The 22831-nt window shown below is 33.9% G+C and overlaps 1 long non-coding RNA gene across 4 annotated transcripts in view; it reads right to left on the reverse strand.

The window, feature by feature from the left end:
* The window catches only part of LOC128247895 (uncharacterized), a 191637-nt gene extending 169066 nt beyond the window's left edge, over positions 1–22571 (reverse strand). For 3 of the 4 annotated variants that reach the window (XR_008264207.1, XR_008264205.1, XR_008264208.1), the window contains exons 1-2: positions 22239–22354; positions 9747–9850 (exon numbers count right to left, since the gene is read on the reverse strand). This is a non-coding gene — a long non-coding RNA (uncharacterized LOC128247895). Of the gene's footprint in view, positions 1–9746; positions 9851–22238; positions 22355–22506 lie in introns of those variants that run through there. The other variant, XR_008264206.1, reaches the window with a different exon arrangement.
* Positions 22572–22831: the final 260 nt, after the last annotated feature.

The following is a 22831-nucleotide window of genomic DNA, read 5'->3' on the forward strand; positions in this document are numbered from 1 at the left end:
ATATATATATATATATATATATATATATATATATATACACACACACACACACACACATATATATATATATATACATATATATATGAATATATACATATATGATTAATTTCCTGTAATTCATGTAACACTTGATTTTATTTGGAGTTAATGGGTGTTGTTGTATGGTGTCAGATGTACAATAATAACCTTGTTACCTTTGGAATTTACTTTTACTAAATGCATTCACATAATACATCAGACAAGTGATTCTGGAATAATAACATCATCTTTAAGCATATTTAAGTGAAGGTGAACACAAAACACTGCAACAACACCAAAACTAGGTGTACTGTATGTTCTATGATCCCTCTCATTCAATCCATGCAGACATGAAAAGGAAATAGGAATTCCAAATTATTCAGCACATGTGCTATTACTATTACCAGTCAAATTCTGGGATCAATATAATCAACTAACCCCCTCCCCTCAAATCTGCCGACCTTGTACTAAATTTAGAGAAAATTATGATTACTGTATCTATATTTAATAAAAACAATTTCCATATCATGTTTTTTACCCCCAGACTAATTTTTGATCAGATGAGATTCATCATCGAATACTGTAATGTTTAGTTTATATAATTTTAAAATCATTTTATTAAATTTATTCTTTAATTGAAATGTCTTAGATTTGCTTTTGTGCTATTTCCACCTCCATCTTTTATAGATATGTGTATATATACATATATTTCGAAACACCAGTGTTAGAATGGTGGCAGCTGATGAAGGAAATGTTCTCTATGTGGCCTGTGTGTTTTCTGTACTCTGTTTATCATTTTGTCTACGTTTTGTTTGCAACGTCCTGTACCCAGATATGCATCTATATATACAGGTAGATGTAGGTATGTACATGCATGTATGTATATATGCATATACTCATTTATTATTTGTATTATATATATATATATGTACATGTATATACACACACATACATATATGCATATAGATACACAAACAAATGAGGATACCCCTATGTGGTCATCTGACTTGTTACAAATAGGAGACAGCTTTTCCTCAATCATACATTGTCCTAAGAAAGGGACTACATACCCTAAAACCAACAGGATATTCAAGACTGCAATATGTTTGATAATTGGCCTGCTAAATCAAGGCTGACCAAGGACCAAAACAGCAATAACAATACATGAACACGCATGTATATCCACACAAGAACACTTATGGAAGCATTTCTATACTAGTAACCCATTTCTTATTGAGCAATCTGTCAAAGAATAACACATAAAAGTTTAGAAATAGAGGTTTCATGTCAAAAGGCCTGAATTTGAACATAATCAAAACTAAAGCAGCAAGTAAACAGGGATATGATATCACTAAAAACAACACTATTAAGTCATTAGGTAAGTTCTCTTTTCGAGCTACTTCTGCTGTTAAAGCCAGTGGTAAAACTTAGATAACCTTAGATATGTTTTGGCCAAAAATTGGGCAAAGTCATGTCTAACTTAATAACACCACCTGATAGAATTTGGCCCATTCAAGTAGGGAGTTGTTGACTAAGATGCGTCTGGGTATTGGTGGCTCATCTGGTATCCCTAGAAGAAATTTGTTCAGATATCATTTGAAGGTGATGGGATCTTTTCCTTTCAGTTGTTTTGGGATAATGTTAAATAGAGCAGGTAGCTTTGTATCTATGATTTTAGGTGAGAGGAATTCATTTAGATAGTTGCTATCTTATATAACAAAAGCTTTCCCTTGCTCTATGAAGGAAGGTGGATACTTTAAGATGTGCGTGAATAAGGATAGTGAATTTTCAGCATCTATAACATTTGGACAGAAGTGACTTGAATGTGATGATGACTAAAATTACAAGAAAGTTTGAGAACAATGGAAAGGGGAAAAAGTGATTGAGCATCAAAGACATATGCAAATGTAAGTCATAGATGAAATAGGGGAACAAATATTTAAAATTATTTACTGATGTATGCTGGGAGAAAAAGGACCATAATTTCATATTCAAGGTGTTCATCGCAGAAGTGACTATAAGGAAGAAGGAAGACATGAGAATATAGAATCTCACAATTCACATGATGCTTGACTGGGATGCCTAGAGAAACAGTTGTATGGAAGAAATGGACATTGGGTTATGATGAAGATGATGATGATAATGATATCATGACTGTATATGCATGTACATATATATATATTTATATATTCATACATATATACACATACATATATAACATTATTAGCATGTGAAACATACATATATAACATTATTAGTATGTGAAACAAGGTGGAAAAAAGAGCACTCAAATACCAGAGGTAGAGTAATATGCTTTATTTAAAAGCAGCAGAAATATAACAAAAGCTGTTACTCAGAGTTTCACATTCCTGTTTGTTGGACAGTTTTGTTGAAAAAAAACTGTCTGACAAATGGGAACTTGAAACTCTGAGTAACAGCTTTTGCTATATTTCTGCTGCTTTTAAATAAAACATATTACTCTACCTCTTTTCATGCTAATATGGGTAGGATGGGTCTCACATCATCTTCCACTTATTGCTGTCCTTTCCCCTCTGATACACACAACAAAGACAACCAGCCACCTTTGTTGTTATGTATGTCTTTATCTGTAACAGGACTAAAAAGATCCTCTTCACAATTGGTTCTTATTCAAAACAAATGCTCCCATACCTGGGTTACACCTCTCTCTACAACTTACACATCACCTCCTTGTCCACCCCTTTTTTTTTCCTGCTATTTACAACTGGATTGCCATCCTATAACTAACCACTCTACAGCATGAACTAGGTGGATCTTATCATGTCCCCAGCACTAGAGACATTGTCTGATACAGAACTAGAATCCTCTCTGTCCTGTATCAGTTCTTATTCCTTTTTTCATATATTTATGTGTGTTTGTGTGTGTGCATGTCTGTGTAGAGTTTAGCAATGCTAAAACAATGAGGATATGAAGATGCACTTTTGAACAATTGCTTGCCACAGACTTTGCACTGTGTGCTAGAACATGACCCTAAATATATTTCTATCTTCTGAGCAATCCAGTTTGAAAAGCTAAATGCGTATTATTGGTCCAGGCTGTGCTACAGAAATGCATACTACTGTTAGAAAATAACATGGTATTTGCATTATATAGAGTACTTTAATATCAGAGTTGATCTATGTATGTGTATATACATTGAGGTGGGAGGCTTGTGATACACTGCCTGAAGGTAACTCTAAATCTTACCATATCAAATATTCTTTGCTAAACAAACTCTTGAAGAAGAACGTAATCTCTCATTGAAGAAATATAGACCACTGATCACTGTAACTAGATATCCTCATAGAAACGACACATTCTATAGGACAGCTAGAAGCAACTTGTTATAACTTTCTTATCTCTGCTTCTATTGTTCAAGTGGAAAGCCTTTTGTATACAGATACTATCTTGCACAAATTTCAACATTAGTACAATAATATTCTAATTATATAAGCTTCCTTACCTTTTCACCACTGCTTATTGTTTTTAATGATTTTGTTATGAACATCAACACCTTTCAGATGTCTTTTTATATGTATATGTGCTGTTATTAATATAAAATATTTATTATTGAAAAATGGACTTATGTTGTTTTTCTTTTAGTAATTTTATTTCTGCCGAATTGTCCTCTTTTATTACAATAAAAGAGAACAAGCTAAGAAGAATTATTAGGTGCTTTCCAGAAGTTTTGAGACTTTTTTTAGGAGAGGCAGTTATAACCATCCTCGTTTATTGCAGTTTTAGTGTATCTTTATTATACATCTAATAAGCTGACCTGCCAACTTTTTCTTATTCCAGACTGAAGGATACAGTTGTAACAGCACTTTGAACATACACAACTGAACACTGCTTGTCACAGCTGATTAGTTTGCAGAATGCAATCATGACATGAAGACGATTTGGAAGCTTGCTATGCAATAAAATTTTTTGTGTTAAACTGGGCAAAAACACTACAGATATTTGTGAAATGTTCCAGACTGCTTATGGAGTAATTTGTATGAGCAGAGCATCTATTTTTTGCTGGTGCAAGAGGCCAGGAAAAGCAAGGCTTCCAGGAAGCTCATGATGATCTTTTTTTCAACAACCGCTGGACTGGCTCCTGTGCAGGTGGCACGTAAAATACACCATTTCGAGCGTGGCCATTGCCAGTACCTCCTGACTGGCCTTTGTGCCGGTGGCACGTAAAAGCACCCACTACACTCTCGGAGTGGTTGGCGTTAGGAAGGGCATCCAGCTGTAGAAACTCTGCCAAATCAGATTGGAGCCTGGTGTAGCCATCTGGTTCATCAGTCCTCAGTCAAATCTTCCAACCTATGCTAGCATGGAAAGCGGACGTTAAACGATGATGATGATGATGATGAAGGGCATCCACTGTGTTCCTTCTGGGCAGTTGGTCAACAAAAGAGTAATTTGTGGAAGTTTTGAGGGAGTTCAGGAAGAGATTTTGTTGCAAAAGTCCAGGGCATCTGCATCAAGACAATGCATTAATCCACAGTTCCATCCTGGTAAACAAATATTTCACAGAAATGGGCATCAAATCTCTCCCTCACTCTCCCTGTTCTCTATGACTTTTGGTTGCTCCCAAAGCTGAAGGAGAAGATGAAAGAAGCTGTAACAAGGGTCCTGTACACTTTCACTCTGGAGGACTTCCATGGGGCCTTCATGAAGTGACTGGAGCACTACAATGAATGCATTGAAGTCAGAGGATTCTACTTTGAAGGAGACTAGGATCTTATATTTCTTTGAAAGTAATAAATGTCTCTCCTGAAAAAAGTCTCAAAACTTCTGGAATACAATGTAGACTGGATAACACCTGTAAATATATTAAAGGCAGTAAAAATCATGATCAATACATTTTTATCATTTAGCCATTTGGTAAAGATCTAAGTACTACAAATGGAAATCTGCAACAGCCCTGTTTCTAATTCATCAAATGATCAAATGTTAGGATAGAGATAACTTATAATCTAACTGATAATATTGTAGAAGAAATAAAACCTTTTATCAAAGGTTAAATGCTACCTTTTTGTTTTGAAGCATAGAAAATTTCCTGGCTTGAAAATGAAATGCTAACAGTTTGATTATTAGATTTTTTTTTTTTTATCAAAATTTGAATCATATGACCTGTTCTGCAAGTAAATTTTTCAATTACCTCATTGAAGATTACTTATTTCTGATGTAATGACTTCCATAGCTTTATGAGCTACGTGAGTTTTCTTAAGTATGTGTTTACAAACTCATTTTATTAATACATACATCAGCTGAAGAGTCTTGTCTTGTGAGTTACTTGGTGACTTCACTAATGCTGGTGCCATAAAAAAAAAGCAACCAGTACACTCTGTGAAGTGGGTTAGCATTAGGAAGGGCATCTAGCCATTTGAATTATGCCAAAGAAGACATTGAAGCTTGACATAGTCCTCTATCAAACCATCTGACCCATGCTAACATGGAAGACAGGCATATGATGATGATGATGATGATGACGACGACTTATGACATGTTTATACACACTGATGTATATGGGTATGATGAGTGAAGCAAAACTATCCTGTTGTAACATATGCTTTTGAAATCATTTGCAACTTCAGGATAGCACACTCTATCAAAAGAAATCATTATTATTCTATTTCAAGATAAAAAGAAATATTTTTGAATTGATTGATTTTGTACATGCTAATCAATAGCTTGGTGACATCTGGATTTTCTGTTTTATGGTGAGGTTACTTGTAACAGAGGTTTGTCCTTCAATATTTAGCTTATATGATAGCGCTTACCCATAACAACTTCACTTCTAGTCAACACCAGTTTTTGTGACAAAAAATGTAACATAGACTGAAGGCTTTCAGTATAGTGTGGAACTGTATTTTGTCCAAGGATGGAGTATGGAGTCATAAACAGTCATCCACCCTTGAATTTAAAAGACACTTATTTATGTCCTCTGAGACTGACCATGTTAAATAAATCCCTATTCAATAGGAAAACAAATGAAGGGACAAATCCCATAACAACTATTGATAAGGTTGCAAGACACAATGAAATTTTTTTTAAAAAAAGTAAGTAAATGACTGGTAATTTTACCAGTGACTGTGTTACTGCTAAGGCACTAAAAGAGAATGACACAACAGAATAATTATATGTTCTTATAAAATAGTCTTCATCATCTTTATCTTTCATAGAATCTGTATAAGTTGATTTGTACACATCTAGTGAATGACATCATTTATATTTGGCTTGTCTCACAATTTCACAATAATGTTTGCTGATGACACAACTAATAAAATACATAGTAAAATGTAATGAAAAAAAAAAGAAGTGTTGTAGAAAACTTTCTTATGTTTACTCTTTTATTTGTTTCAGTCATTTTGACTGCGGCCATGCTGGAGCACCGCTTTTAGTCGAGCAAATCGACCCCAGGACTTATTCTTTGCAAGCCTAGTACTTATTCTATCGGTCTCTTTTGCCAAACTGCTAAGTTACGGGCACGTAAACACACCAGCATCAGTTGTCAAGCGATGTTGGGGGGACAAACACAGACACACAAATGCACATACATACATATATATATATATATATATATATATATATATATATATATACGATGGGCTTCTTTCAGTTTCCGTCTACCAAACCCACTCACAAGGCTTTGGTCAGCCCGAGGCTTAATTTTATGAACACATTACTTCTTGTTATTGACAGCCCTTTCCGCACCACACAATTTCACATAATTCTCATCTCAAAAGTAAGATGAGAACTTTTGTATTATCATGAGTTTCCCATTTTCTTGAGCATAAAAACTGTCAGCCCTAAAATTGAACAGATAGTGAACCAAGGACAACCCTTACTATCATGTCCTATTTGACATTTATTGCTTGAGAGAGAGATACAGTAGAAGAGAATTGTAAAGTAGTACAGTGTAACACTGTTGTATAGGATGTAGTGCTTGTAGATATTCCAATATATTCTCATTTCATTCACATGTTTATGTAATACTGAAACTTATTCCAATATTTCTATATTTACTGTTTAACTCATTCCTCTCACAAAAGCTTAGATCGAATTTCCAATTAATTCAGTAATTCATTATTGGCTGTTCTCTCTCTCCCTCCCGCTTTCTCTAATCTGCTACAAGAGAGAGAAGACAATAGCAGAGAGTCCTTTAATGCACGACTTTTCAATAGATACATTGACAGGCTATCTACTCTACTAATTTCACTCCAAACAGCAACAAATACCTAATTTAAATACAGCAATACCTTGCTTGGCAATCTCTCATTTGCCAATAACCTGCTTTAATTATATTTTTCTTAAAATTATAAAGCCAGAACCTTAATAGTTAATTATGTAAAATAAATGCTAAACATTAATAGTGATTGCTTTAATGGTTTAATTACAGCAAATTGCTTGAATAATGTGTGCATGAGAGTTTGTTCATTCCTTCAGTCAATCACTTTGGATAATTATATTGTGCATGAAGGTGGCAAACTGGCAGAATTGTTAACAGTATACCGGACAAAATGCTTAGCAGCATTTCATGCATCTTTATATTCCAAGCTCAAATTCCATCAAATTCAACTCTGCTTTTCATCCTTGAAGGAAAGGGGTGATAAAATAATAGTTAAGTAATAGGGCTAATGTCATTGGCTAGACCCCTCCAACAGAGTTTCAGGCCTTGTGCTTATAGTATAAAGGATATCTATATTGTAAATGTATATTGTTTCCATATTCTCTCTACAACTCTTGAAAGTTTTGGATTAATCCATTATGAATTAATTGAAACTGTTGGAAAGCTGAAGATGGTTGGTCAATGAAAACTACTGCTTATTACTTTATTCACAAAGAGCTTGACAAAACCTTTTCACATATATGAAAAGAAATTGAGATTTTATCATCAAGATTCATGGCAGTCTGTCAGTTATGACGACGAGGGTTCCAGTTGATCTGATCAACGGAACAGCCTGCTCATGAAATTAATGTGCAAGTGGCTGAGCACACTACAGACATGTGTACCCTTAATATAGTTCTTGGGGATATTCAGCATGACACAGAGTGTGACAAGGCTGGCCCTTTGAAATGCAGGTACAACAGAAACAGGAAGAAAGAGTGAGAGAAAGTTGTGGTGAAAGAGTACAGCAGGGTTTGCCACCACCCCCTGCTGGAGCCTTGTGGAGCTTTTGGTGTTTGCGCTCAATAAAAACTCACAATACCCGGTCTGGGAATTGAAACCACGATCCTACAACCGCGAGTCCACTGCCCTAACCACTGGGCCATTGCACCTCCACTTCTCAAGATTACGATATCAAGCAAAGAAGAAAATTTGCTGCAGGTTGAAATACATTTCATCTGCTATTGTAAAATTTTTAAAGAAATCTATAATAGAAACACGGAACTCATGAGACTCTAATGCATAAAAGAATCCTTCTTCTTGAATTAAACTAAATGCAAGCAGCAAAGCTACATCAAGTGATAAATACAGAAAAAGCAATAAAATCTTTGAGTGATGTATAAAAATCTAGAGATATTTGATAAGCATTTAAAGCAGCCATATCAGGCCCAAATATTCTGTTTTATGTGCAAACCAGCCAGATACAGCATCTCAAACCTATCCTATAAAGTCATTGGAAAGATAAACAATCACCTCATCAAAATCTTGAAGCTATGAGATAATGCATGATTAATTCAAAGTAATATGAATAAATAAGCATTACATTCAACAGAGTTATCTGAATGGTTATGCATAAATTATTTTATTATTCCTTATTTAACATTTAAAAAAATTTCTTGTGTCAGATTACATCAGAAGAAACTGCAACAAGTGGTTTTACATTATTTACATGTGATTTAGTCTCTTGTTTAATGATTGATCGTTTAGAAATGAATTGAATCATTTAGCTGAGGTATTCTTGTAGTGCGTTTCAATTAAGCAGCTAACAATCTGTGACCTTTTTGCTGAAACCACTACTCTTATTGACATATCACAATACATAATTGGTATGGAGGACATTAAGTGATTTAAATTTACAGATATCAAGTTTGTTGGGTTGAATGAAAAAAATATGGATAATTCAAGTGAAAATTGATTTCTGGTTGAAATGGGGGGTCAAAGTAAATATTACAATGGTGGTGATAATTACAGTGGAACCAGCAGGAAGAGGTTTGAATGGAGATACAAAGGAAGATAAGAATATGATCACTTTCTTCTGATGCCATTTAGGTTATAGGAATTGTCTTTATTGATTTCAATTTTATCCCAATAAGTACTGTTTGTTTGCTTGAAAAAGCATCAAGACTTCAAGCTTAATTAATAAATATATCCAACAGTTGGTGAAAATTATGATGTATTAGTGTTAATTCATTGAATTAGCCATGTGATAGTACAAACATTAGGGACACTAAGGAAAATCACTATTCAATCAGGCAACTATGGGTGTGACATGGGAAAATTTTCTTAAGTATTTCTTCTGTACAAAGAACAAATAGTTAAGTGTAGTGGACTAAGAAAAAATTTTAATCCATTAAAATTACATATGTAATGGAAAGAAAAAGCATATGCAGTAACGGTAACTCTAATCAAAAAGGGCAAGAAACACAACTCTGAAATGCAGATTAATTAAAAATTGAGTGAAGGAATGTAGTGAAGCATGAGCCAGGGTGAGAAGAATATAAACTACTATAACTATATATGGATATCAAAATATTATCCAAACACTCACCACAAATGTTTTTTGTTTCTTTTTCTTCTTCTTCAGCCAACAATGGTCAACCATTGGTTAGGCATTACAATGTTGAGAACCTTCAGACAATGATGGTATAATACCTAAAAAAGCAAGGAGAAAACAAACCATGAAGGAGATTAGGATCCAAAGACATGTGATCGATCTTAGCAAATAACTAAAATTATATGAACCTCATGTTTTAGCCTCTCTAGACAATAATCAACAAGTCCATTCTCTCAATGATGAACCTCAAAAGCATTGATGGAAATTCAAAATTAAATGTACGTTTCCATTACAACAGAGCTACTTTTGTTGGTTGTTTCTTCCTTGTCACCAATATAACTACATTGTCTTTGAGAATAAATGTTCCCACTTTTAAATAAATTATATGGATTCAGATAATAATAGAATTTACAATTATGAAGCAACAGTTATTGATGTTCTGTGACAATGGTATTCATATTCCCTTACACAAACTACCAAGACAATAGTTGTGACAGCATTCCTAGTGGAAGTCATTGAGTTCTCATAACAAAGACTAACCTTTTAGCATTTAACCTGGCCCATATCCATCCCAAATATTCTACCTGTTTTAGGCTCAAACTGGCCAGATCTGGCTTCTCATACCAACCCTATGAAATCATTCTAAAAATAAACTGTCACATCATTGAAATCTCAAAGCTATGAGATAATGCATGATTAAATCAAAACAATGTGAATAAATAAGCATTACATTTGACAGAATAATCTAATTGCTAAAGAATTAACAGATCTTAATTTTTATGCAACGACTTATTAAATTAAATTCAATTGATACTAATTGAAACAAATTATGAACATATTATGCATTGAGTTCAGAATAGGCAGCCAACTTAGTAACAATTCTTTTAATGATGACTTGTCTCTCTAGTCAACTAACTTCCTTTTCATTTCCATCCTTTAATGATGTAATTGAAGAGTTATACAAAATCATGTTGTTGCTGTCTTAATTGTTAACTTCACCTTAAAATCCCTTAAATAACTTAAACTCCATCAAAAACTAATGGATTTTAATCTTGATTCTCATTAGAACTCTCCACATATGTCCCACTGAATCTGACACTTGATAATTATTCTATAACTTCTTATGATGTGCAGTGATACAGTGTATCTATTCTATAAGCTGGGATTCTCAGAGAAATTTGTGATATATTTCTTTTGAAGACTACATAAAGGAATAAATTTGATGATGATGATGTTGATGAAAATGATAATGATGATGACGATCATGATGATGATGATCATAATGATGAACAAGAAATTTTTTACAAAACAATTTTAATTACATCAAAATAAAAAGCTTATCTGTTTCCTGAAATCTATTTCTATCTCCACCTGCAAGGATCTGATATCAGCCTTTGATCCCCAAAAACAACTACTTGTAAGGTTCCAACTACTTTAGCATTCCACACCTGAATTGTTTCCTCTGTTCTTCTCTGCTCTTCTACCTGATAAATGTGGCTAGAAATTTTAATGCCTTAAGATTCTACTACATGTTTTTCATGTGGTACAAATATATAACGTCTTTCTGACAAATCAAATAGATAATATATAAAAATTGTATTAATGTTTCTTAGATATGTCAGATGATACTCATCTTTCAGATAATATCTGTCATCCTTGGTTGTTTATGGTTTATTTTGTATGCTGCCATTGAGTTTGTTAAGTTCTTGTCTCAGTATATACCTTCATACTTGACTGCACTAATCCTAACGAGGCAACCACAGTTTACAATTCATTCAAAAAAACTTAGTAAATATATGTGCAGTAAAATCCACTGCACGTTTTATTATCATGAAAATTTTATGGCAATATGCATGTATGTATCTCAAAAATACTTCACCTATCACTACAGAACTGCTTAATCAGAGATGACCTGGCACTACACAACAATAGCAGCAGCAGAAAGTACCAAAAATTCATCTAAATCACATACTCCAAAACAATAACAAGAGGCAACACAAAATAAACAGACCACACAGGATAATGTAGTACTATGACACACCTGAGGCTAAACAACAAAAGACAAACAGTCTCATATACAGACAGCATCACAGTCACTTCCTACCATTCTCCAGATAAAACTCTCAGTCTACGTCAACTTCTTGTCTTGAAACAAAGACTATAAGCAGAACCTATCAAATTCACTATCTTCCTGATTACCAACAGTACCAGAGAATATCAAACATAATCACACATATTCAGCAACTTAAATGTACCAGAGCCTATAAGAGAATCATTACAAGGTATTTTTATCTGCAAAAAAAAAACACCATATCTCCCTCGAATCACATCTGACCTTCTTAAAAAGAAACACACTGAATAATATAGTCCAGAATACATTTTTGAAGGAAAGGATAGGATTGCTATGATTGGAATGCCTTTTCATCATAGCCCTACCAACTTGGGGCTGACTTAGGCACAACAACAATAATTATCACACTCAACAACTGAGCCTCTATGCAATTGCTCAATCACTAGAAGTATCATCCAAATTTATTTTAAGTCACATCTTATCATCTTAGACATTCAACAATCAATAAAATTTTAGGTCTATAAAAAAAGATGATAATGTCAGAGTTAGAATACTCTTGATCATAGGCCAGCTCACTCGGGACTAACCTAGGGCTAAACAACAATAACAGAAGCATATGCAAGACAAAGTTCTGTATTGTTTGCAAAAAATCTAAGAGCTAAATTTAAAGGGTCTTCTGTTGTCTTATGGAAGATTTTTTTTACAGCCTAAAGCACTAAGAAATAGAAGCATTCACCACAGACATATGTTTTATCTGCAAGTAAATACATTACATAAAATTTTCATAAAAAGACTTCTAACACCTGAAGTGCTGAGAGTACATGTTCAATATCTTTGCCTAACAAAGTAGCCACAGCCACAAGGTCCAGTTCTTGCTGTGGTGTGATAGCTTGAGTGCCTCAGTGACTCTGAGACCTATGTTGGCATAGCTCCTCATAGAGCTTGCCATGCTGGACAAATCAAAGGACAGAGGCCAGACTAACATGGACAATCTTTTCCCCAGAAGTAAAAATGGGTTTGTGTAGGATTGATACCCAGATACAAGAAAAGGCAAAGTTACAGAAGCAACAGTAACAGTTTAAAACCAACTAGATGTAGGAGAGGAAAAGACAGCTCAGAGTTAAGAATAGTGAAGGAAAGTTGACTATGGACTTTGCTCTATGAGAAATACAGAGCTTAAGTAGTAAGTAATACAGAAGCAAAAGGAAGAAGCTCTACGTGATCACTTGATCTATTAGAAAAATAGCAGCTAAATCTCCCTCAAATGACAACCTACTAAATTAAAAATGAGCACACTGAATAAAAGAGTCTTAAGTGAAATAAAGACAGAACAGTTATGACTGGAATACCTTTGACCATAGGTCTGCTCGTTAAAACCTCAACTTAGAGTTAAACAGGACAACAGAAAACAAAATTAAGACAGCTTGAAAGCCACAGGAAATTAAACCAAAATAGGATTAAAGTCCAATGGCAAAGAGTCAACCAGTATAAGCTAATCGGTTGCTTAGTATTATTAGCTTAATTTCTATCAAAATTGACTGAAGTTGCATGGATGTGAAATAGAAATGAATGACATTAAGAAGAAATGTCTTCACTTTGTAGTTGAAAATGCCATTAATTACATCCTTTGTTCTTCAACAGCTCATATACGATGTTTGTGTAACATAGCATATTTTGCAGATAAGTATTTAGTAATAGAAAAGAATCATTACTCCCATATTCTGACAATATAATTGTACAATATTGTACAAAATAAAAATCATATTCTAATAAATAAGAAGAAATATGCAAAGTTTCAGAAATCCTGAACATAAAGAATAACTTAACATTTCTTCAGGGGAAAGATTTTAAGATTAAATTATATTGCTTAAGACTATCATCATCTTTGATGAGCAATTCTTTACTCTCTAGAACTACTTTGAGTACAATAAGCTAAATCCTAAAACACTAATAAATAAAAGCATTCAGTACAGACAGGTATTATGTTGGGAGTATTTCAATTTTACAATTACTAATGATATATAGATTCATTATTTTTTTAACTGTTTCAATTATAAAATCCTAAGAAATTTTCCTTGCATTAAGCAACGTTATATTATCTGCTAAAATACTGAATTTATTAAAAATGATTTTACAAAAGGAAGCAAAATTCTCTCCTTTCTGTTAATTCCCATGAGCAAAACTAATTTATATTTGTACTTCTGTTTTTATTGTTTGTTTTTTTGGTTTGTTTTTTCAGCTGTCTCTAAATTGTCTACTAACTAGTGTCAACCGTTGTTAATTAAGAATGCAGAAAATTTCTATCTCAGAGACTGAATAATCTAACACCTGTCACTTCCACAGGTAACTATGATCTCACAAAATGCTACAATAAAATGAATACCCAAAGAGTAAATATTAGAGAGATTTTCAAAGCTGACTGCAACAGGTGACGTAAATAACATCTCTGAAAATAATTCCAACACTGCCACCATAGATTTCAGCAGCATGGCTTACAGTTTGGAAATTAGTAGTGACATTCTCTTCAGTGAAACACTAAAAAAAATATATATTTACACCAAAATTGCTTTATCAAATTACTTTATCCTCTGATCTGATGAGAGCATTAGAGCTTACAATTCACTAATAAATGACATCCTTCTAAACTGAAGTTTCAATTTTGTTATGCACCTAAGAAAATTAGATGTCTCTAAATATGAAAAGATGAAAAAGTTTCACCTTCTCCATTCATTTCTCTCTCTCTCTCTCTTCATAAATAACTATATCACCCTTTCAAGTTTATTGACAGAATTACAGAAGTATTTAAGGAAAAACTTTTCTTAAACACTTCTCGTCTAAATTCTGAATTAAAATGATGGCAGAGTAGAAATTACTTCTGAATGCTTCAAGATGTATAACTTGCACCAGTAACTGGAGTCAAATCAATATGTATACCTTTCCTAATCAATGGAAATTAACATTTCCCTTGGTTAACTACAGGGATGGATCTCCATCATTCAATGATGAGGATCCAGTTGTTTGATCAACTGAACTGCCCAGTTACCGTCTACCCAGTTTCACTCTTGTGCTATGAAACCAACCTAAAGCTACAGAAAATAACATTTGTCCAAGAATAACATGCAAAGTTGCTACAAATGTTTGGTCTCATAATCTGAACATTTTTCATCCATTAAGATCAAACAATGAGAGAAATAGAAAGAGAGAAGAGAGAGAAAGGAAGAGAGATTTCTTATAGCTATGACTTATTCATACTAAAATTCTACTGTTAAGAACTCAATTTTGCTATATTGAAAAAAAATATTCACTACTTTTTATCATGAGTTTGTGTTTAAAGTGGAAGGTGAAAGAAAATATTGTTGCATTCAAACTTTTTTCGCATGGAAATTGAAACTGAATTACAGACTCAGCTCATCAGTAGATAACTTCTAATGTAAATCCTTTTGTAAATAAGAGTTTCTTAGATTAGTATACAGTCACAGATGTGTAAGAAAGGGATATAACTGATTGAATTTACCTTAGAATGTGACTGGTCTTTATTTTATCAACCCTGAATAAATACAATTTAGGTGACATTGATGAGATTTGAACACAAAATACAGAAGATAAAAGAATTACTGAAAGCTACTTAGTCCATCACACCAAATTTTCCTGCCACTCCATTGCCTTTACCTAAAAGAGAATAATGCAACTACATCTGCTTCTAATGAAAAATGACTCAAGTAGAACTTGTACCAAGACCTTAGATGTATATGTCGACACAAATGCGGCTGTATGTGTATGTGTGTATATTTGTATCCTTATCCATTAATGTATATATTTGTGTATGTGTGTATATACTTATCTATGGATGTGTGTGTGCATTTGTTTACATGTGTGTATGTATTTAACTGTGTCATGTATAGTTGAGTAAAAATACACAAGTATTTTTGTAGTTACGTGTGTCTGACTGGCATTTCCTATCAATGCAAGAAAAATGTTTTTGAAGAAATCTATTGATTAGAGGGCAAAATTAAATTATGGTAATGTGAAAAGGATGCCTTACACATGGAGCCAGACAAAACATGTTGATTGGTGTGAGATGCTAATGGGAGGATGGTAGAACAGTGCTTTTCTCTAAGTTTTCTACAGACAAGCATTGGTGCGTATTTGTAAATACTAATGTTGTAGAGAGGGGTGGGAATAATAGGTGTTAAAGGGAGACACTCGAGTCAAGATAACTAAATTAATGTTAAAATAGATTTGAGAAGATTGGTTTGCTTGTGGCAGAGATAGCAAGAATATCAGAAAATAGGGAACAAGGAGGAGAATTTCATAAACTTACTTGGATAAATTTAGATATTTTCAGTCAGAATTATTCCAGGTCATGTCTGACTTAATAGCGCCACTATTCTGAAATGTTATTCATAAAGTTATTCACCATGCACTGCATTCAACTCTATCCCACTCTCTAACCATCTATCACTTTTCTTTCACACTCTGGAAGTTACTCTTCCACCTGTCCTCAAATTTCTATCCCTACTCTCTCTTATATTCCCCTTCTTGTACCTTGAGTGTACTCCCTATTATCTCTTCTCCACCATCCTTTCTCCTTTTTCAGATGAAATTGCCATGTATCTCCTCTACAGCAAGATACCTGTTCCTGCCCCTCAATCATACTTTAGCCTGGCACAAAGCCACTTCCCTCAATACTGCACCCTTACTCAATCAAGGGTCTTGTCTTGCAAGTTCGTTTATGGCCTCACTAGTGCTGTTGCCATGAAAAAAAAGCACCCAGTATGCTTTGTAAAGTGGGTACCATTAGGAAGGGTATCCAGCCATTGAGGTCATGCTTAAAATGCAACTTGAGATTCTGTCAAACTGACCAACACATGCCAGCTTGAAATGATGAGAATGATGATTCATTTGTAAATTTTGATGCAATATTATTATTAAAAAGTTATTCAATTGTAAATTCTGAAACTGTATTTCTCATTGGTAAATCTAAAGTGAAATTAATGACAATGCTTGGAACATAGCACATCTTTATTATATAATCCTTGAGAATGATAGAGTGGTAGAGATGTTAAAAGTAAAGACCCCTTTTGGTCATGAATGACCATAGGATTGCACCTAGAAAGTTACCCTCCAAGGCACAAGTCTGAGCAAGGTTGTTAATAGAAAACCAGCAGTCACCCATGCATATCAGTCTCCCCTTTCCATGCCACCGATATTATCCAAGGAAAAGGCAGAGGCCAATACAGCTTGGCACCAGTAACATCACAACTCATTTCTACAGTTGAGTAAACTGGAGCAATGTGAAATAAAGTATCTTGCTCAAGAACACAACACACAGCCCAGTCCAGGAATCAAACTCACTATCTCATGATTGTGAGCCTGACACTCTAACCACTGTGCCTTCACAGATAGAGATCGTAGAGCATCAAATGAAATGCCTGACAGTATTTAGTTTCCCCTCTTTGACATTTTGAGTTCAAACACCCATCAGGTTTAACTTTGCCTTTCATACTTCTAGGATTAATAAAGTATTGGGGGTGGGGAACAATGGCTCAGTCAGGATATGGCTCCAATGCCTATGACCCTTTTTAAGGCCTCTGAGACAGATGGAAGGACTAGAGACCTGGCCCAAATACTTGCAACAGAGTGAACTCCCTAAAAGCCATTTAAGGCCAAGATGATGGTTTTAAACCAGACAATGGTGTTAAGCCTGACAACTGATTACTAATTCTTCAATTATACCATTTTACTAAAAGTTTGTGGCACTATGCTAATATACAGTTATTTTCTTTTAAGCTGATATATCCACAACATTACAAACTGTTAACTCTTTACAAACTAGAAAAATCCCCTGCAGTAGAAACATTCTTACATATTTGAGATAAAGCACCGTCTATATTCAACCCACGTTCTAGAGGCAAAAAAATTATCTTAAAATCAGACTTTAGTGTCGTTTTTATTTTTCATTTTATATTTTATTGTCAGTAATTTCCTAAATTTTGCAATATATTTTGTTTCATATCTTTCATCAACAACATGGAAGCTCAACTTGCCAAAAATGGCCACAAAATTTTCCTTAAATTATGCACAAACATTTTGAAAACGGAACATATTGGATAAAGTCACCATCAATATTGATTAGACCCCATTACTGATTCTTGCTATAATTGTGTTTGTGGAACATATGTATCCCTATGCTCCAAAGAGCTGCAACAGCAGTTTTACTCCTAGCAAGTCTAACTAAGCCAGGTAGGTCCAAAATGAGGAATTAGAATAAATGAAAATGAGAAGCCTTGGGAAACAGCATGGAGGATGGACCATGATGGAAGAATTTATTAAGAAATGATCAAGGTTGAAACTTGCCAGAGGATGGATTTGTATTGAGGACATTAAACAGGGTCACTTATTTCTGAAAATAAACCACTGCTAGAACTGGCAATTATAGATGACATTCAACGATTAAAGCTTGGATTGTAGTGTAAGATATACAAATGATGGGATGGTCATGGCTAAAATACATTTGGTCCTAGGTCTGCTCATAAAGACTATATAATAATTTTTACTTAGATACCAAGGTGGTGGTGGTGGTGGTGGTGGTAGTAGTGTCAAATTTTTCATTCTTTCATTTCATTTATGTTGTGCAACAGTAATTATTTTGACATTTCTGTCCTTCCTTTTATTATTTCTTCATCACATCTTAACTTCAACAATATGACATGTTATGTTGCTACATGTTAATTGTCATCAGATTGAATTAACTTGCATAAAATATTGCCTCTTTTATCATATATTTTACTGTGGAAACATAAATGATTATGCAACATCATTCAGTTACTTGTCATTATACACTAAACATTATAAATTTTAAGGAAAAATCAAAAAGATTCTATAAATTACAGGCATAGCCATGTGGTTAAAAACTTTGCTTTGCAACCACATAATTTTAGGTTCAACCATACCTTCAGCAAACTTCTTCCACCAGACCTTGTGAGTGAAATTTGGTACACAGAAATTGTGCTGAAGCCCATGTATGTGAGTCCCTGTATCTACACTGGTAGTCAAAACTACCAGCATAATGTTTGTTTTACCCATTTATATTGTTTAACTTAGCAATTCAATAAATGGAGAGATAAAATAGAAACCAGACTGAACTAAGTACTTGTATTGATATTTCCAACTGAACCTTTAAAGACAGAGCCCTTGCATGGTCACAGTCCAATGACTAGAACTAGTAAAAGATTAAAGGAATCAATTAAATTTCTATGGGCTGTCATTTGCCTATTCTTGTTATTTTATTAATATCCCTCTCTTAGACATAGTCCATCTCACTTCTTTACACACACTTTTTCAAATGACTAACAAACAGTTGTAGTGAGACTAATTTTATAATTGTATGCTTAGATTTAAAACAGCTCCAGGCATAAGTCTCTAATGGTTGGTCATGCGGGCCAGTCATGTGACGCTGAAATTTGTCCAATCAAGCATTTGGATTCGTCTAGTTTTACGTGGGATATAGAATGCGCAATAGACCACCAAAAGCGGCAAATTCTAAATATTGGTTTGAGCCAATTTTTGTTAATAAATAAGCATGATGTCTTTCATTTTCATCAGTAAGGTGAGATAGAGCAGAGGGGAGAGTTTGTTTTCAGGAAGCCACATCACATTATTGTCATTCCTGTTGAAGCATGTGTAACCAAGTTTGATTGGGTTTGAAATGCCATCCAAGAATGATTTTCTACAGTCCACATTTCTTTGTTATGTATTAATCTAGTCCATTGTATAATCTTATTTAGCTGAAGAATAAAGTATCGTTGTTAATTGAAAGCTCATTTTTGGTATTATTTCCATCATTACCCTGCTCATGTAAGCGAAAGCAGAGTATTATTATCACTTGTTTTTGTCTGTTTGTCTGTGTGTTAACAAAATTACTGGGAAATAGCTGAACAGATTTTCACTACATTTGACAGAAATACTCATTAGGTAAGTGGCTCGAAATAAGGAACATTTGGTTTGATTATCTTAAAAAAAGAAAAATTTCTTTTTTTAAATCGAACTTACAATTTTCCCAATAAGCAAGTGGTTATATTATTTTATTCATTTTCTTTTTTTATTTTTTTTCCATATGAATTGCTTCTAATTCTCTTTTAGTCAAACACTTACAAAGCTTAATTCAGTTCAATTAAAAAGCATGGGTAAGCAACACATTGTAAGCGACAGTATAATTTACAAAAAAATTTGTCTGCACACAGGGTATGCATCACTCCACCCTCAATCCCTTTTTTTTTTTTTTCATTTTATATGCAATTCATGAGAAGCATGATTTTTATTAAAAGGCCCAGAGACACAACCTTACAGCTAAACATTGTTAGCCGAGTGTACTATGTTTGTAAGTGTATATCTTCTGACCTTTTTCAATGAACAGCTGTCAAAAGTTTAAGGTAACCAAACTGAAACTTTCATGAGAAAGTGAGTTATGCTTTATACTATTGGCACAAATCTAAGTGTCTTGCTAAGAAATTTATTTCACAGCCTCACAATTTATTTCACAAACTCACTATATAGTATTTTGGGCAAGTGTCCTCTACAATAGCCTTGGGTTGGTAAATGGTAACTGTGTGAAGGCCCGTTGTGTGTGTATACGTATGTATACATGTGTATAGGCAAGGGATTGCCACTAAATCGGCGCATCAGACAAATATATTGTGTAGTATTTATTCCATTTGGTTTATGTCCCTAAGCTTACCAAAATGAACTTAGCCATTCAATAAACAGAGATCAATATGTATGCATGTGAAACAGTGAGTTGTTTAATATACAGATTAACAAAAACATCCTTTCACATGGAGTGAATTTTGTGATACTTGATGATACTATAATATTTTGATGAATTTAAAGGCTATGAACTGGCAGAATCCTAAACATTCCTGGCAAAGTGCTTAGCAGCATTTCATCCATCTTTACATTCTGAGTTCAAATTCTATCGAGGTTCAAATTCACCTTACATCCTTTCAGGATCAATAAAATAAGTACCTGTAAACACTGGGGTTGATGTAATCAATGTACTCCTCCTCTAAAATTGCTGGCCTTGTGCCAAAATTTGAAACCAATATTTTGATGTATTTAACCAGGCATGGTGACCTAATTTGGATGTCTATTCTAGCGGTCACATTTGCGAAAAAAAAATAAGCCACCCTGGAATTTAGCAACAGACTATATTTGTGATCCATCAGACATTGGGAAATAATTGGCTTAAGCACAGAGCTGTCTTTATAGTATTTACCACCCTGGACCAGTTTTACAGGGTATGTCCTTTCTCCTATTTATGACTGGTGAATATAGCTAAGAACTTATAATAATAAGCTAAGAACTTATAACAATAAGCTAAGAGCTTATAATAATAGTGTACAATAGCTTGGTTGATGATGATTTGCCACAGCTAAGACATAGTTCAAGCACAGCAGCAATTTTTTGTTCACTGGTATAGACTCTAAGGTTAAGGTTTATAAAATTATTTGTTACATTTTTATTTTATTTTCTGATTGCTTTCCTTTACATGTTTTTTGAAAATTCATGTTTTTAGTCAGATTCAGAAATGTTGTTTAAGCTGTTCAAAATTTGAGTAGTGCCCACAGATTTTTGTAAACCTTAAGTGATTGATTTGTCCAATGTGTAGCCCTCGCCTAACTAGATAGAGTGGGGCACATACTGAAAGCAAGGGAGCTCACAAAAATTTTCCAAATGTTCAACATCAAACAAATCAGAGTAACATATGTTGTGAGCAAATATAAAATAAAAAAAGTTTGTCTAAGTTGTTCAAAATTTGAGTGATAGCCACAAATTTCTTAAAACCCAAGGTAATTGCTTCATTTGTCCAATGTGCAGACCCAACCCAACTAGATAGAGTGGGGCACGTAATGAAGGCAAGGTAGTTCACAAAAGTTTTCCAAAGGTTCGACATCAAACAAGTCATAGTAATGTATGTTTCAAGCAAATATAAAACAAAAAAGTTTGTCTAAGACGTTCAAAATTTGCCCACAGGTTTTTTAAAACCCAAGGCAATTGCTTGATATGTCCAAGGAGCAGCCCTGTCCTGACTAGATAGAGTAGGGCACATAATGAAAGCAAGGGAGCTCACAAAAATTTTTCCAAAGGTTCAACATCAAACAAGTCAGAGTAACATATGTTTTGAACAAATATAAAACAAAAGTTTATATACACACACACACATATATATATATATCCTTTACTGTTTCAGCAATATGTTAGCCTCCCTATCACATTAGTAGGTTTACCTCAGTAACAACTACAATTTAGAAATTCCACACCTTAAATCCATCCCCCCAGCACATATATGTAACAACAGCAACAACAACAAAACAACCACTATCAGTACCACAGCCACTAAATGTAGCATTACTTACAACAGAAATAGCAACATGAGCAGTAAAAATAACAGCAGCTATCCAAAATTACATTCGAGATGACACCTTGTTTTGTGAAGAAGTTGGAACAACTTTGATGTTATTTGTAGATGTAAAGCTCAGTGAACGAAAGAAAATAAGAGAAAGAGAAAGATACAAATTATGCATGTGTGTGTGTGAGTATATTAGAGAGAGAGAGAGAGAGAGAGAGAAAGAAAGAGATGGCAGGGGGCAAAAACGTCAGCAAAAGACAAGAAATGTTGGTAACCTGATAAGTAACGTCTTAACATGCAGCAACTAACATTAGCTATGTCATCAATAAAACAATACAGTTATGTAGTAGTAGTAGTAGTAGTAGTAGTAGTAGTAGTAGTAGTAGTAGTAGTAGTAGTAGTAGTGATTGCGGTGGTGGTGATGGTGGGGGAGTAATAATAACAGTAATAAGGCTTGTTTTTAGTAATAGTTATGTAGTTATGGTAAAGATGTGATGATGGTGACAGTATGGGATAGGAGTTGGGGTCTGCAGGAGTTTGTTTCTTGATTGTTTGTTTGTTTGCATGTTTTTGTTTTGTTTTTGCTTATGGTGGTGGCAG

The sequence above is a fragment of the Octopus bimaculoides genome, chromosome 5, assembly GCF_001194135.2.
Source record: "Octopus bimaculoides isolate UCB-OBI-ISO-001 chromosome 5, ASM119413v2, whole genome shotgun sequence".
Lineage (NCBI taxonomy): Eukaryota > Metazoa > Mollusca > Cephalopoda > Octopoda > Octopodidae > Octopus > Octopus bimaculoides.